The following is a 17,408-nucleotide window of genomic DNA, read 5'->3' as shown; positions in this document are numbered from 1 at the left end:
CCTGCGACTGCCCACCCCCAGGTAAACGCCACCTCAGATTCTGCAACAGTCTCAAATCCTGGCAAGTCTCTGGGGTCCTATTGATATAAATAGAGCGTTACACATGGAAATGATCATCTTTCTGCTGAAACATTCATTTTCGACCCCAGCAGTTCAATTATTGCATTCCTGCTCTAGTGCCCCCTCCCATTTTTCCCACTCCAGCACTAACTACTAGGATTGTGTAGTCTTTGATTACCATTTACATTCCTGGCCTGCCGTTTTCTTTTTGGGGGTTGGTTTTGTTTCGAACTTGTTTCTTAAGCGGTTGGGCGTGTTTCCCCTTGGATCGGCTGCCGCTGGTCGGAGTATCCAGCCCTCTCTCAGGGATCCCAATGAGCGGGAGAACAGCTGGAGCTCCCAGCGCGCGCTCCATCCCCGCAGCTGCTCAAAACGGAAAAGTTGGAAGAAAGGAAATAAAGGCTTTGCTGTCAGGTAGGAAATTACGAGTTCAGATCTAGTGTAGCCCTACGTTGCCTCCTCGTTGTAAAACAGGGAATATTTCCTGTGCCCAACAACCCCGTCTGTATATTGTGCCTACTGCGTCTCCCTCTGCTATTGGTGTGACTATATGGAGTGCTCTTTTAATTTAGTGTCAGCCTCAGGACAGATTTGCCCTTGCCCAGATGAAAAAAAAATCGAAATCTTAAATTACATTCCAGGTCCTTAAACGCCTATTAATCCTTCCTGGAGTGTGTATATCTGTGAACATGATTTATAATCAGGCACATAAAAACTGCCCAAAAATATATCGGTGATACTAAATATGCATGTATTTACTACTTTTACCAAATAGTCTCCCTATACTTACCGAAATTACTACATTGTCAGGGTTTAAAACGAGAGGGGAGAGGATGAGGCATAACTTTGGAGCTGGTGGAACTAGGTCCAGTCTCGCGTGGGCTCAACATCATGGGACTCTTGTCAAACTACTTATTCTCCCTGTGAATATAAAATGAATGGATGTTTCTTGGTGTAATGTAGCTGGTGCTCATGTAAAGCCCTCCAGTGCCTTCTGATCGAACTTGAGCTATATAAAATTGCAAACAAAATTAAAGTGACCCTCCAACTACCTGGCGTAGATCAACATAAAATGTTGCGTTTTTTACGTTTGTCGTGTCTATTTTTAACTATCTAGGGTGTTGGCATGCATCCTGGCTGTAAATATGCATTGTCGAATGCATGCATGCTTTGTAAACTTTCCTCTGCACCGTGGTTTTACTGACATCATTTTTCCAATTTTGGGACGTCTGAGAATAAATATTTTTGAAGGTTATTGGTTCATTTTAGGCGACTCTTCGCCTCTTCTGGAACATCTCTGCCCCTCTCCCCACCACTGACCGCGCGCTCCTCCTGCTTTTAAATATTTTTGTGGCTCGTGACCTCGTCCACCCTGGCAGCGTTGTTAAATACCGCATCTGGGACCATTAGGCTTGGCCTGAGAGTTTGCATAGCGACCGGACCCCTCCTCCCCCCTCTGGGGCTCCCTTGTAAATAGCTGACCGGTGAACATGGATACAGCACGGGGGGGAGGGGGGATGTGCGGCGCTAGAACCTGCACCTGAGACATATCAACCCCGCGCATCGTAGCAGCTCTGCGGTGACAGGCGTGACCGGCTGAATAGGTGCATTACATCTGTATAAGCCTGGTATGGCCCCCGAAAATTCCAGCTGACCAGTTCAAATGGTTTCTAGTGCCGCCACTGGTATTTAAATGATGCACCCAATGGGTCCTGCGGGAAGAAAGAGACGAGAAATGTTGGCTGGTTAAACAATACATGGAAAAATCAGTTAATTAGAGGCCAATGACCAGTCCCAAGATGCAGCTAGAATATTCTTCAGATCAGTGCATTATTTGCCCCAAACCCCACCTGGCTCCAGAAGAAACTATTTGCAGCTGGTCAACCGGAATGTTCTCCATGGTTTGATATTTGACGCGTTTTCCTTCAGTACAGCTCTCGTTAGAAGCTTTGTAAAGCCTGTCCAGGTTTGAAACAATGATGTCGGGCGGGTATACAGGACAGCACGATAGAACCACAGCAGCAAGAGGGGGAGAGAAAACGTTTGTTGGAGAAAGACGAGAGATGGGTGAGAGTTGGAAAGCAGAACATTTTGTAAAAAGAAAACTATTCGGGAGACCTTTCACAAAAACAGGAGTTTCGGCAAGACAGATTACAAAATATCCTTTGTACGGAATGCTTTAAAAACAAGTTTTTTTTCAACTTTTATGATCAACATTTACAGTAGTGACAGATTGATAAAGACAATATAATGCATGAACCGTTACGACATGTACATAAGCATCGATTCAATATCAGATGCAAATCACTCCACCCAGACTACCCTCTTCGGTCCCTCTTGTGAACACGTAAAGCATCGCGGTCCAGGGGTTTCCAAGTCATCCTATAGTTTGTCATCTCTTCGTGCCATTCTCATCCTGAGTTCCCCCAGGATTGTGCAGAAGGGTCAATAATTAATTCACAGTTTGTTACGACGCACGTGTTCCTCATTATAAAATGTATTAGCCATTTCGTGAACCCTAGGTGTAAAAAGCATCATTAGAGAGGTCGGTTGTTGATATATTATGCAAAGACTGCAAGTTCGGGGAGATTTGAAACGGCTGCAAGATGAATATTTCTTAGCGTTACTCCTGAGCCTGTACCGCCCCTTTAAGCGCATTTAATGACCTTTTTCTAGTGACACTCGTTCACTACAACGTGTTTGCCTATTTCATGCCATATCTTTTTCCATGCCCTCTCTGGTACTACTTATAGTAAGTAGTGTACGTTATACTACCTTGATGCAACAACAGTGGTTTTTAGGAGTCTTCTTTTTAAATCTTATTGAAAATCTCTAATTTGAATTAAACATAGCATGAAAAATGCTTTAGTTGTTAAAAGACCCTTACTATTGCTTTGCGACCTGTTTAGAGGTAGATTTCGATATCTGCTAGATCTCATATGATAGCAAAAATGAGAATATATAGACACGCTTTCAGTGTTAATTTATATAGTTATATACAGTGTTAATCTGCATTGTGTTTTAGCATTGGTAAGGCGGGATGGGGGGATGCGAGGGGTTGTAAAAACATAGTCACTCTCTGCAATTGTTGGCTATATGTGAGAGTCTGCTACAGACATTTTGCGAAGAGAAATGTATTTGTTTCATGCATCATCCATACAAAAAACTTTCTTTTAGATCAAAACAGGACCTCACATATTAGAAACGGGAGGGTGTCACAAAGATTATTTGCAGCAATATTAGTGAGCAACGCCGTGTTACAATAATGAAAACACCAGTCACTATCCCTGAGTATTAAACACATTTAGAATTTGGACGAGTATGCCTGTTAATGATCTGTTTAAAGACTGCATGAAAGAGCTTAAATTGAATCATGAATTCAAATATCTTCCCAAAAGGGGCCATCAAAATACGTTTGGCCCAGGGCCCCCCAAATCCTTAAGATGTCCCTGGCCCCAGTTGTCTCTGTTACGTAATTATGCATCAACAGCAGGCAGGACCCACAGCAATACCACATCTGCTACCACATCAGAGGTCACAGCAGCAACAACAGCTGTCAGAACAGCAACGACCACAGTACCTGCAACAGCAGTTACCACAGCATCAACCTCAGCTTCCACTATAGCTAGTACAACAATAGATGCCGATACATCAGTGGCTACAGCAACAACCCCTGCTGTAAAGACAGAGCAAGCAGAACAGCGAACTCAACTGACACCATAGCAGGAACAAGAGCAGCAACAATGGTTGCCAGCAATTTAGGGATAGTAGTTGCAACCACAGTTGCAGCCATAACAGCAACAATAACAACAGCAATCAACACAGCAACATCTGTTACCACAGTAGCCACTAGAGCTGTCACAACAGCCACCACCAAAGCAGCAACAACAGCAAGAACTACAGCTGTAATGCAGTACGGATATTGGAAGTGATCAAGCTGCCAACATGATTGGAAACAGAGCAATGACGAGCTGTACCCAGAGCAAGGACAGCAGCACCAAGAACTGCTACTGCAACAGCAACTACAGTACTCTCAGCCACAGCAAGAACCACAGTAGCAAATATAAATCTCAATGATGCCCACAGCAGCTGCACCCACAGCCACTAAAAAGTGGTATAAACATCTGCAAAAATTCGTCTCTGGCAGACTAGAAACCACAGAATGGGTGATAGTTTCCATCGCTGCCGTAATAGCATCAGGAATCATAGTGGTAGCCACGTTCGCCACCAGGACAGGGACAACAAAAACAAACAAAACTAAAAGCACAGGAAAAAACACCGCCTCACTGTGGCAAGGACAACAGTTGCCCCAACAGCAGGGACACAGCAGTAACCCCAACTGCAACCATAGTTGTGACTACAGCAGCAGCCACATCAACCACTGCATTAGGGACTGTAGTAGCAACAACAGCTGTCATGATAGCATCAATCACAGCTGCTTGAATTGCATGGATAACAGATGCCACAGTAGCAGTAACACAACAGCAAACGCATCTCCCAGCACAGCAGGGAAAACAGTAGTGGCCACAGTTGTCACCACAGCAGGGGCAATAGAAGTACAGTTCACACTGCGGCATAAATAAATGCAGCAACAACGACTACCACCACAACTGCCACTACAACCAGCGCAACAAAAGCAACAGCAGCTGCTACAGATGCAAGAGAAGGATGGACAACAGTAGCTGCTTCCTTTTCAACAATATAGCAGGTATTGCACTTACCACTATGGTAAGGATCAGGACAGTAATAGCCACTGTAACCACCACAGGGACCATAGTATCAACAGAGCAGCAACAACAGAAGCAACAGTAGCTTCTACCACAGTAGGAACACAGATGCAATAGTAGCTTGGGCTACAGTCACCACTATAGTAGAAACAACACCTAAAACAATAGTTGTATGTGCAGCTGCAACAACAGCAGTGACTGCAGATTCCATCACAACAGGGACAGCAGTTGTGACTACAGATGCCACCAAGACAGGGACAACAGCAGCAACAACTACTGCCAATAAAGTAGGGAGCACAGCAGCATCAAGAGCTCCCACAACATCACGGACTATAGCAGTAACCTCAGCTGTGATGACAGCAGACACAATAGCAAAAAACACAGTTGATGGACAGAATGTAGAACAATGTCATACATTCACCCCAGTACAAGGATCTGGGCCTAAATCCATCGTTTTTTTGCACTCCACACCACCCTGGGTTAGACACTGGCTATATGCAAATCAGCTCTGACCCTGTGCCTCATGGGAACAGTCCAGTCCGAACTACCAAGCCATGTCTTTCCCAGACCGGAATCAAGCATCCAAGGACCGGTTTCTGGCTATCAGCCTTCATTCAGCCTGGATAGCTTGACTCCAGTGGTGTGGAGAGCCTGGGACTCACGTCTGAGCATACCCAGCCCACTTGGGGTGAAAATTGCAAAAAACACAGTTGATGGACAGAATGTAGAACAATGTCATACATTCACCCCAGTACAAGGATCTGGGCCTAAATCCATAGTTTTTTTGCACTCCACACCACACTGGGTTAGACACTGGCTATATGCAAATCAGCTCTGACCCTGAGCCTCATGGGAACAGTCCAGTCCGAACTACCAAGCCATGTCTTTCCCAGACCGGAATCAAGCATCCAAGGACCGGTTTCTGGCTATGAGCCTTGATTCAGCCTGGATAGCTTGACTCCAGTGGTGTGGAGAGCCTGGGACTCACGTCTGAGCATACCCAGCCCACTCGGGGTGAAAATTGCAAAAAACACAGTTGATGGACAGAATGTAGAACAATGTCATACATTCACCCCAGTACAAGGATCTGGGCCTAAATCCATCGTTTTTTTGCACTCCACACCCCCCTGGGTTAGACACTGGCTATATGCAAATCAGCTCTGACCCTGTGCCTCATGGGAACAGTCCAGTCCGAACTACCAAGCCATGTCTTTCCCAGACCGGAATCAAGCATCCAAGGACCGGTTTCTGGCTATCAGCCTTCATTCAGCCTGGATAGCTTGACTCCAGTGGTGTGGAGAGCCTGGGACTCACGTCTGAGCATACCCAGCCCGCTCGGGGTAAACATTGCAAAAAACACAGTTGATGGACAGAATGTAGAACAATGTCATACATTCACCCCAGTACAAGGATCTGGGCCTAAATCCATCGTTTTTTTGCACTCCACACCACCCTGGGTTAGACACTGGCTATATGCAAATCAGCTCTGACCCTGTGCCTCATGGGAACAGTCCAGTCCGAACTACCAAGCCATGTCTTTCCCAGACCGGAATCAAGCATCCAAGGACCGGTTTCTGGCTATCAGCCTTCATTCGTTCTACATTCTGTCCATCAACTGTGTTTTTTGCAATTTTCACCCCGAGTGGGCTGAGTATGCTCAGACGTGAGTCCCAGGCTCTCCACACCACTGGAGTCAAGCTATCCAGGCTGATGAAGGCTGATAGCCAGAAACCGGTCCTTGGATGCTTGATTCCGGTCTGGGAAAGACATGGCTTGGTAGTTCGGACTGGACTGTTCCCATGAGGCACAGGGTCAGAGCTGATTTGCATATAGCCAGTGTCTAACCCAGGGTGGTGTGGAGTGCAAAAAAACGATGGATTTAGGCCCAGATCCTTGTACTGGGGTGAATGTATGACATTGTTCTACATTCTGTCCATCAACTGTGTTTTTTGCAGCAGACACAATAGCAGCAACCACATCTGCTTCCACATCAAGCAGGAAAAATAGCAGCAACAACAGCTAGTGCAACAGAAGCGTCCACAGCTGCTGCAACTGCTGTGGCACAGCAGGGACCTAGCAGGGACCTCAGCTGCAATCATGACAGGTAGACCAACATAGATGCCACAACAGAGGATCCTCAGCATTGACAATACTTTCAACCACATCAGGGACAACAGCTGCCACACTAGTAAGAACCACAGCAGCAACAATAGCTTCCATCATGGCTGGGGGAGCGGACCCAACACCAACTCCCAACAAAGGAGTATTAATAGTTGCGATCACAGTGGTAACTGAAAATAAGATAAGCAAAAAAAAATTATGAGTAAAATGCTTGAATTAATCTTAGCCACAGGTTATTATTCTGGGTCCAATTTCAGTCCATTTTTAGGTCTTGCTTACCAAACCGCACATGCTGTCTTTTTGCAAAATACCTTTCCTGTGCTTACCAAGAACTTATAGAGGCCTTGCAGCCCACCCATTGCTTACCAATGATTGACTTTGTTATCGCAACTTTTCCTGGCTTTTTATTAGATAGCCTGCCTTCCTCTTCTTGTGTTTGTCTCTTCCTTGGAGTTTAGCCTCTTTAACATTATTTTTATTGGGTGTATTATATCCTTCCACTGCTTACCGTTAAAGAACAACTGTTTTTTAGGTCTACCCTAGGCAGCGCTTGCACTGTCTCTTCGAGACATGCTGTATTCACGATATGGGGATAAAGCTTCACCTACGCATCTTTTTAATTGGCTCCTGTCCCTGTCCTTTGTCAATGGTGGCTTAAATTGGTCATTAGGCTTAGTAGTCCCTTCTTAGTACCGCCTTGTCTCTTCTTGTAACCTCCCATGAGGACACCCCCGTTACATGTGTTGTTATGCCCTAGGTTTTAATTACAGCCTCAAGGCACTATTTTCTTAAAGGTCTTCAGACATGACACTCACCTGGTCCTAAACTAGGTTGGCAGTGGTTACTTTACTCGCTAGCACATCTCACATTTATATATGACATTCTATAAATTTCTGTTGTAATATCTTTATTCGGCAATTTATCACCATAAAAGAATACATAAACATATACAGTTCCAATTTACCAATAAAAGATTATAAAATACAATAAAAACAAGGAGAAGTCCTTTTGAAAAATTTTACAGCTCATCAGGGTTAGGGATGGCCTAAAAAAGCCCCCCGGGAACAATTTAGTAAACGGGAGCGTATCAACCATGCATTTCCCAAAAATTTAGCCACCCCACAGATCATAAGGGCAGATGAAGAGTCTGTAGAGAGGACACGAAGTGCCTGGCTATGGCACCTCAACCCTAATTCCCTGCAGACGGGTTTCAGCCAGAATTTCCGCGCCCCTTTGTAAGCTGGGCATGCAAAAAACAGGTGGGCCACCGATTCCTTTGGGGCCGCACAGCCGGGGCAGGTACGCGGGAGGGCATCAGAGTTTGACCATCTTGCCGTAAACTCATACACCGGGAGAGTCCCATAACGCAATTTCAGATACAGTGCTCGATCCAACGGTTTAGTTATCAGGTCTAGAAAGGGTTCCAATTTCCTCACACACTTAATTGATAAAAATTGGTCAGTAAGAGAACCCACATTCATAGCCCTCGTGGCCTTACTCTGTACCCAATCCCAGTAAAGTTTTTTTATAACAGCTTTAGGTGGCGGGGATTGTGACTCCCATGCCTCTCTTAGACCCAGATTAAAGGCCAGATCTTTCAATTTTTTTAACCATCCTATTTTGTTACATGTGTCCAGCAGGAGTAAATCGTCCAACCCATCTGCATACTTAGCAAGCTCCTCAGTTCTTCTTAGTCGGGACCAAAAAAGCAACGGGCGTAGCCTCACCAAGTCTTTTAAAGATCTTCTGCCCAGATCTAATCTTAGGGGGATCATTGGGGTTGAAGCGGGAAGAGCAACCGCTTTCCTGAAGAAATTGTTTTCCGCCACCATCAGGTCTGAAACCCCTTCGAACCCCCAAAGTTCAGAGCCATATAGTGCTGCCGGTAGAATCTGTCCCTCATAGATGGCCATAACTGGAGAGACCGGTTTGCTACTTGATTCCCGGAGTTCCTTCAACGTCACCCCGGAAACTCGATGATGACTAAGTAGCATTTTGGAAAGGTGATCTTTCCAGGTCATACGACTATTTATCCGGACTCCTAGATAGTCAAAGGATGTGACCAGCTCAAGGGGGGCACTATTAAGCACGAAATGATTTTTAAATCTTTTTGAGGGGGCAAAAGCCATCAATTTGGTTTTCGATGTGTTGATGGTTAAGCCTCGAGTAGTGCAAAAGGAGCTAAACAGGTTCAAAAGTTTTTGTAAGCCCACCGGGGATTTGGATATTAATAGGGTATCGTCCGCGAAGAGGAGTGTGGGGATTCTCTCCCCCGCCAGGGATGGGGCATCCGTCTCTTCCCCCTTCAGATGGTCCACCACTCCGTTTACAAATAGGGAGAAGAGGGTCGGAGCCATAACACAGCCCTGGCGTACTCCTCTCCGCACAGGGATCCTATCTGTTAGTTGTCCCTGCGATCCCCATCTAACCCGCGCATAATTCCCCTCATGCAACTTCGTTATGAGGGACAGAAGACTACTGGGAAACCCCATTTCACCAAGTATTTGCCAAAGTTTTGCACGAGGGACCAGGTCGAATGCAGTCTTGAGATCTATGAAGGCCATATACAAACTGCCTTTCTTGATGGTAACCGCCTTCCAATAGATTGCAAAAAAACGAAAGACCTGGTCCATCGTGCCAACCTTCCTTCTGAACCCCGCTTGTAAGTGGGAAAGAACACTAGCCTCCTCTATCCAGTCATCTACTCGCGAGATGATGACCCTGCCGACCACTTTCTGGATGATGTCAATCAGACTAATGGGTCTGTAGTTCGCAGGGTCATCTCTTGCCCCCTTCTTGTGCACAGTAACTACCTCGGCACCTTTCCAGGAGTCTGGTACTTGGTGACCCCTCATGATTAGATTTATTATTCTGGCAATTAGTTTGGCCCAGACTTCAGGCTCAGCCATCAGCAAGTCTCCGGGGATCCCATCCTGCCCAGCGGCTTTCTTAGGGGTAAGGTGTCTGATTGCCATCATTACTTCTGAGGACGAAAATGACAAGACAGTCTCATCCGGTAGAACCCCAACGCCCAACCCATTCGCACCAGAACTCGATGTGTCCTCTAAGTCGCCATATAGGGCTGAAAAGTGAGTAAACCATTGCTGACTAGTTATATGAACAGCCAGAGGTTGCGATTTTCCCTGCCTTGTTTTATTAATCAAATCCCAAAAGAGATTTGAGTTCCTGCTGCTCACAGCCGAGGAGAGTTCCTGCCAATGTCGTTCCTCCCACTCCCGTTTGGCCAGATACAATGCTTTCAGATAATCCCCCCTGGCCGCTCTAACCAGTGCGGGGTCACCCGAAAGCAGAGCTCTAGTCAGGTTTTTCCTAGTGCTCTTACAATGTTCAGTATACCATGGTTTACAAAGAGTGGAGGGTTTAGCGGGAGCCCTAATGCCTTTCCCCTTAGAAATGAAAAATTGGCCAACTTGATCTATTGTCGATTTATAGGCAAAGTCAAGTGAGGGGTGTTGGGGATCAATGGTCCAATTTTCTCCCTCCCAGATCTCTAATTTAGAGGACAAGCCCTCAATCAGGGTTTTAATGGTACTCATATCATCCTCCTTAAGGTTAGCCTTGTCCCATTTTAGTCTACGGTTATTATTACATGGGACCACCTCTTTAGTTGTTTTTAAGGAGTCACTCACCCCCCTGACATTAGAGACCCCCCAATTAAACTTACAGCACAAGGGGTTATGATCACTATCCTGGCTGGGAGAGACCTTCATATCAATCAGGTCCGCCCAGAATCCAACATCCATTAAGATGTAATCTATTCGGGACGGGCCCGAGAGTCTATTAAAGGTCACTGCCCCTGACAGGTCGGATAGAGTCCTGCCATTAAGGGCTCTTAATTTATAATCCCTTGTCAGTGCGTTCAATTGGATGGCCCTAGGTGACCACTTCTTAATAGGGGGGAGGGAGAGCGTTGGAATGGACCATTTCGAATCCTCCTCTTCAATTCCCAGGGGATCATCTCCAAGGAGGGGTTCGAAAGTACAATTAAAGTCACCCCCCACCAGGATTTTAGCCGAGCAAGGGCAGTTGGCTAAGGCCAATTCAAGAGCTGTTAGAGTCGAAGAGGTAGAGTCGCCCGATGTCCCTCTAGCGTAAACATTAAGAAGATCGAGCCTGGCTACATCCTCCCGTCCTCTTGCCGAAAGGTGGAGTAAATCATTACACTCCACCTTGTGGCATGTGACCCCCCAATTCAGATCTATTTTTAACCAAACGGTGAGCCCACCCGCTGGTCTACCCTTGCCTTTGCTAACAGCAGGCACGAAGTGGGTGGTGTACCCCGATTTGTGTAGCGGGACTAAGCTCCATGTTTCCTGGAAGAGGCAAACATCAAACTGCTCAATGAATGAATGCCACTCCGGGATGTCCAGTTTTCTCTTTAACCCGGCTATATTCCAGGAAAGGAGGTTTATTACCCGTTGTCCTCTAGGGATAGAAGTATTACCCACCACAGTCAGACTCGCATCAACCACCCTGCCTGCAAGACACCCCCCCTCCCTGGCCAGTGAAGTGGTGGATTTAGAGCAACCAGCCATTGTAGTTATAGGCCCGGCTAGCCTAGAGTCTTCATTGAGCTCATTAATAATGCCCGTATGGACTGATGGGAAACTAACTACTCCTGCTTCTATAATCCCTCCGTTTAATCCAGTTTCCTCTGCTTCATAAAAATCGGTTCCCCCCCCCCAAACCCCAAACTTCAATCGCAGTCTTCCAGCCCTGACAGCTGAGAAAACCGATTGTGAGTATCCAGCGGGGTAAACGGTATCAGGTAATTCATCCTGGGGCCCGTGTTCAACGATTGTCTATAGGGAACCGTAGACCAGGCAGGATGTAGATCAGGCACCCTGGTGGACTGGTGCCCATACTGGTGATGGTTATTACTATAGGGAATTGAAGGGGGCGGCCTGAAAGACTGAGGTCTGTTAGCATATTTAATAATAGTGGCTTCAAGCCTGGGATAGAAAAATGTTAAAGCCCGTGGGGTGATGCCGGTTTCCCCGTTCCCGGGTGGCCAGTTTAAGATGTAATCAACTGCCCGAGGGTCTCTAAAATTAACCACCACTAAATCTCCCTCTATGTTTTTCTTAGTACTCCCTAGCCAGTTAATCCTTCTGACATGAACTATGTCCCCGTCTATATTCGGCGCTATCGGCCTATGGAGCCTCAGTCAGTGGATGATTTTGTTCTTAAGGTCAACATAACCCTCCTTCTTGTTGCCTGATAACTGTGGCACCCCCGTTAAAATCACAACATAAGGCACAGCTTCAGGAGGGATCTCAACTTGTGGGACCCTTTTATGAGCTATTCTACTATTTTCACCATCCCGATGTGCATTTTGAGTGTTACTAGTCGAAGCCTTTAAGATTGGTTTAGTGGGAACAGCACTCGATACAGTAACTGCTGCCTTTAAATGTTTAGACGGCGATGGATTTTGTGGAGCGGGATCAGGTCTACCCTGGGATTGACTACTTTGTTTAATATGTGTGGGGGCAGATGGGATTCCAGGAACCTTTGCGGGTATAGTGGGAAGGGGCCCTGCCGGGGTTGTAGAATGCACCACCCCACTCCCTTTATTAATGGTAGCAGTGGGCAAACTAGTTATGGCGGCTTCCAGTATAGTTAATCTAATTTCAACCCTCTTAATAGACTCATTAATAGGGCGGAGAAGGGATCTCAACAGGAATTCCAAATTCCCTGTCACTGAGGAGAGAAGTTGAGGTGAAGTAATAGATGGGCTCGCTCCATCGTTGTTAATTGGAGCCACATCTTGTGCGTCCACAACAACGGGGCATAGAGTCGGTATAGCTGCACCCTCGGAAGTATGATCCTGCTCTACAACTGATGGCGCCTCGCATGCAAAAAGAGTTTTAGTCCCTTTCCCAAAGTCGGTGTGCGATGTTTTGGCTGTGCCTGATACCACCCTATGTTTCTTCCTTCTTTTGCTAGGGGGTGGGCGGTGGATCTGAACTACAGGAAAGGACTTTGCTTTATGCTGCTTATGTTTAGTAGTCTCATTAACACCGCTACAGCTGGGGGTGGGTGAGTCGTTTGCGAGGTCCTCCGCGGGAATTCCGGGGCTGGCTACAAAATCACGAAACAATGAGGGAACCCCGTCTTGGCTAGTGTTAATCTCACTCAAATCAATTAAATCAGTCGAATCTCCCTCCCGGTTCAGTGTATGAAGACTATCGTGGAGGGGTCTGCATTTCATGATCTCGACTGAGCGTCGCCGCTCAGCCCTACGCTCTGCTAAGATAGCATCCTTTTCCCCCTCGCTTTTCTTAGGAAAATATTTCTCCAGTGAGCCATTGCGTAATTTCGAATTTTTACCCGGAGTAGCCTCTTCTGTTGCCATGTCACACTTGTGTCGCAATACTATCCTCCGATCTGCAAGAAGTAAGGGGTCGGGCCCAGCCCGGCCTCCTGCGGCCCCGGACGGCCACAGACGGTCCCGCCCTTGTCCCGGGCTTCTCCCGGCGCCCTCCCGCGCGCTCCCGCGCCGCGGGAACAGCTGCTTCTTTTAAGGTAGACTAGGGGGCGTGGCCGGCAGGGAGAGGAGCCCAGCTGACAGGGGCGCGCGGGGACTCCTGGAACACAGAGTCCACCCGCTCTACCCTCGCAGCCCTGCCGGTGTACAACTATCCCCAAGCAATGTTCCACACGCTGCAACCGCGAAGCGGGACCCGCGCAGCGGGTCCGGCGAGCAGCAGCGGTTACAGGCAGGAAACAGCAGAGGTCCGTGGCTCTTAATCCGTGGCGTTGCAAAAAGGTATGAGACGCTCCCGCTGGTGTGAAAGCTGATGGTGATTAAGTACCGCTGAGGTTTGAGGGCGCGGCCGGCAGGGAGAGGAGCCCAGCTGACAGGGGCGCGCGGGGACTCCTGGAACACAGAGTCCACCCGCTCTACCCTCGCAGCCCTGCCGGTGTACAACTATCCCCAAGCAATGTTCCACACGCTGCAACCGCGAAGCGGGACCCGCGCAGCGGTTACAGGCAGGAAACAGCAGAGGTCCGTGGCTCTTAATCCGTGGCGTTGCAAAAAGGTATGAGACGCTCCCGCTGGTGTGAAAGCTGATGGTGATTAAGTACCGCTGAGGTTTGAGGGCGCGGCCGGCAGGGAGAGGAGCCCAGCTGACAGGGGCGCGCGGGGACTCCTGGAACACAGAGTCCACCCGCTCTACCCTCGCAGCCCTGCCGGTGTACAACTATCCCCAAGCAATGTTCCACACGCTGCAACCGCGAAGCGGGACCCGCGCAGCGGGTCCGGCGAGCAGCAGCGGTTACAGGCAGGAAACAGCAGAGGTCCGTGGCTCTTAATCCGTGGCGTTGCAAAAAGGTATGAGACGCTCCCGCTGAAATTTCTCTTTCAGCTCCACATAGAGTACAACCTAATCCGGAATTAATCTAATACATTTTTTGTCACATTTCAAAGCTACTGCATGTATATATGGACATAGCTATTTGAATGTACTTGTGGTACTGTCTTGCATGCAATGCATTATGGGTAGGGTGCATTTACCATATCTTCTGCAAGGTGCAGTGCCATATGTGACTGAAAGTTTATGTTTCTCACTAGGGACCTCTAGGAGCAGTTTGCAGTACTGCACCTAGACAAGCAGTGTTGGTGCCTTGCTCACTAGGGACCTCTTGGAGCAGCTTGCGGTACTGCACCTAGACATGCAGTGCTGGTGCCTTCCGTGATTAGCGTTGTTTCCCTCGGGAGCAGCGTCCCTTCCGTGCACTCAGGAGAACGCGTTCTTTAATTGCTTTAATAAAAATTTCTTGAAATAAATTAGTCTGTAATCTTTTTATTCTTTTTCAATGCTTTTCAATGTTTATCATGTTCCACATTATTCATTCATAATGTATTCACTCTTGTCAGCCCAATGCATTTCGGGAGTTCGCCCTTCGTCAGGGGACTTAATTCTGAAAGCAACCAAGTGAGGCACACATTTAATATGTACAAGTACAAATACTTATAATTGCAAATTAACATCATGCATAGAATCATATTTCTCAGTTTTATCATGCAAAGAACGAATATAGGGCTGGATTTTAGTTAGCAAATGAATCTCAGACGAGAAACAAACGAGAACATGTTCAATAGGAGAAGATTGAAGAAAAGAAAGGGTGACCAATTCAATGAAAGAGTGCAAAAGGACGACGTACACCTAAATGTGTGTGATACGCTGCGGTTACCAAAAGCGTGTGACTCATGCGTATACGTGTGGGGTAAACCAACTGAGTCCCTTGGGTCTGACCTGTTGCTGTAGCGTTAGGATACAGTCAATGCCGTCTGAAAATCATAAATGGCGTCTATAAAAAAGTAAAGTGAGAACGTGATAAGACTGATATAATGAAAATGACCTGATTGCAGAGGTCGGGTGTTTTAGCGCGTGAAATGGCTTAGTTGCTTACCGCGTGTTCATAAAGATGTGGCGTTTAATCCACTCCGCTTGAGTGTGTGATCACAGAGTGAGAACCGGCCAACGCCGTGATGTGAGTTACTCGGACATGTGTGGTGGATTCTAATTGGATCGGTGCGCGGTCACGTGACCGGAGAGATGCATAATCTTTTCCGATAGGTGGGAAAGAGGTCAGAAGGGCAGTTGCTACGGTGACCGCATTGTTTTCAGGCGAAAAAAACTTTATCAGTCAGAAATTAAGATATAGAATCACATGTTGGAACGGGATGTGTGCGGAAATACCAAGAAGGAAAAAAGATGAGAATGGTAAAGGAAAATGACTAGGAAGTGAACACCATTAAGGCTAAAAACGTGGTTGTGAACACAATTAAATAAATACAAATTACTCTATGATTCATTGACTGCTGGCTTCAAAGTTCATTTATAAGTGACAACTAAATTCCAAACGTTCGTTCAGTCCTTTAGGCTCTACCGATGACAACCGGTGTATCCAATAAAGTTCTCTTCTGAGTAGGTACTGGGCATTGTCTCTTCCAGGTAATATTGGTACCATTTTGAGAATGCAAAATCGTAGTTGACTGGGGTTATGATTTTGTTCATTAAAATGGGTGGCCACTGTGGATTTCATTGATTTTAAACAAATGTTACTCTTGTGTTCAACTATTCGTGTTTTTATTTTTCTTGCTGTTTTTCCCACGTATATGAGGCCACACGGGCATTTTAACATATACACCAAATTGGTGCTATCACAAGTTCCATTTGTATTGAGTTTGATTTTGGTCCCATGCAGTGGGTGAGTAATTTCATTGCCTTTAATGATGGAATTGCAATTCCCACAGTTGTGGCACGGTAACGTTCCTCTAAATTCTTTTGTGGGAGCATTAATCCTGCAGTTTAATAGTTCCTTGACGTTTTTAGTTTTTTCATAGGCAAATCTTGTGTTTAATGAAAATATGCCATTGAAGTCTTCCTCTGATGTTAGTAATGGCCAATGTTTTAGAATTGCTTTTTTGATGTGTTGACTTCTGGTGGAATATTTGGATACAAATACAGCTCTCTGTTCGTCCTTTGCGTGAGATGGTCGTAGCAGTTGATCTCTGTGTATTTCCTGTGCTCTGTCAACGGCCTGATGCAACGTGGTTTCAGGATATCCTCTGTCTTTAAATTTTTGAATGGTAGTAATTTTCTGTTCTTCATAGGTTTCTTGAGAGGAGGCGATGCGCTTGATTCGAAGTAATTGGGAAAACGGTAGGTGTTTTTTGAGTGATGGAGGATGGAAACTGTGGAAATGAAGGAGGTTGTTTCTGTCGGTTGGTTTCTGGTATACGCTGGTTTGTAATATGCCCTGGTTATGGGTGACCAGGACATCCAGGAAAGATAGCTGTGTGCCACTGATGTTGGATGTAAATTGAATTCGGTCATTGACATTGTTGAGATTTTGAATTGCTGTTTGTAACTCAACGGTTGATCCCTTCCATAAGATGAAAATATCATCGATATAACATTTATATAGGATGAGGTTGTCTTGCCACTCCGTGATGGTTAGTATATGTTCAGTTTCAAATTGGTGCATGAAAATATTGGCGTAAGATGGGGCCGCACAATTTCCCATGGATGTACCTGAACATTGAGCGTAAAATTGATTTTCCCATTGAAAGTAGCTGTGAAACAGCGTAAAGTGCATTAGTTCCATCAGTAATAATTTCAGGTTTTCCTCCTTATCGCTGTTAAGCAGTGCATTCTCAATCGCTCTTAGACCCAGATTGTGAGGGATGGAGGTGTATAATGCATTGACGTCAATGGTGCTTAAGATCATATTGGTGGTGAATGATGTTTTGTGTTCTTTCAGAATGTTCAAAAAATGCGTAGTATCTTTAATGTAGGTGGGTATCTTTTGGACAAATGGTTGTAAATGCTTGTCAATAAATTTGCCCACCGGTTCATGGATGGAATTGATGGTAGACCCGATCGAACGGAATAGAGGAGTGGTTGGATGTTTGTGGATTTTAGGAATCCTATAAATGTACGAGATGGACGGATTTTGTTTCACCAG

The 17,408-nt window shown here is 46.2% G+C and overlaps 1 protein-coding gene across 2 annotated transcripts in view; it reads left to right on the top strand.

The window, feature by feature from the left end:
- The first annotated feature begins 351 nt into the window (after positions 1-351).
- LOC144761845 (uncharacterized) overlaps positions 352-17,408 on the top strand; it is a 330,433-nt gene continuing 313,376 nt past the window's right edge. The window contains exon 1 of one of the 2 annotated variants that reach the window (XM_078647073.1): positions 352-474. The gene's annotated coding sequence lies outside the window, so the exon portion shown is untranslated. The remainder of the gene's footprint in view (positions 475-17,408) is intronic. The other variant, XM_078647074.1, reaches the window with a different exon arrangement.

The sequence above is a fragment of the Lissotriton helveticus genome, chromosome 6 (assembly GCF_964261635.1).
Source record: "Lissotriton helveticus chromosome 6, aLisHel1.1, whole genome shotgun sequence".
Lineage (NCBI taxonomy): Eukaryota > Metazoa > Chordata > Amphibia > Caudata > Salamandridae > Lissotriton > Lissotriton helveticus.
This window is presented reverse-complemented; position numbering and strand designations above follow the sequence as displayed.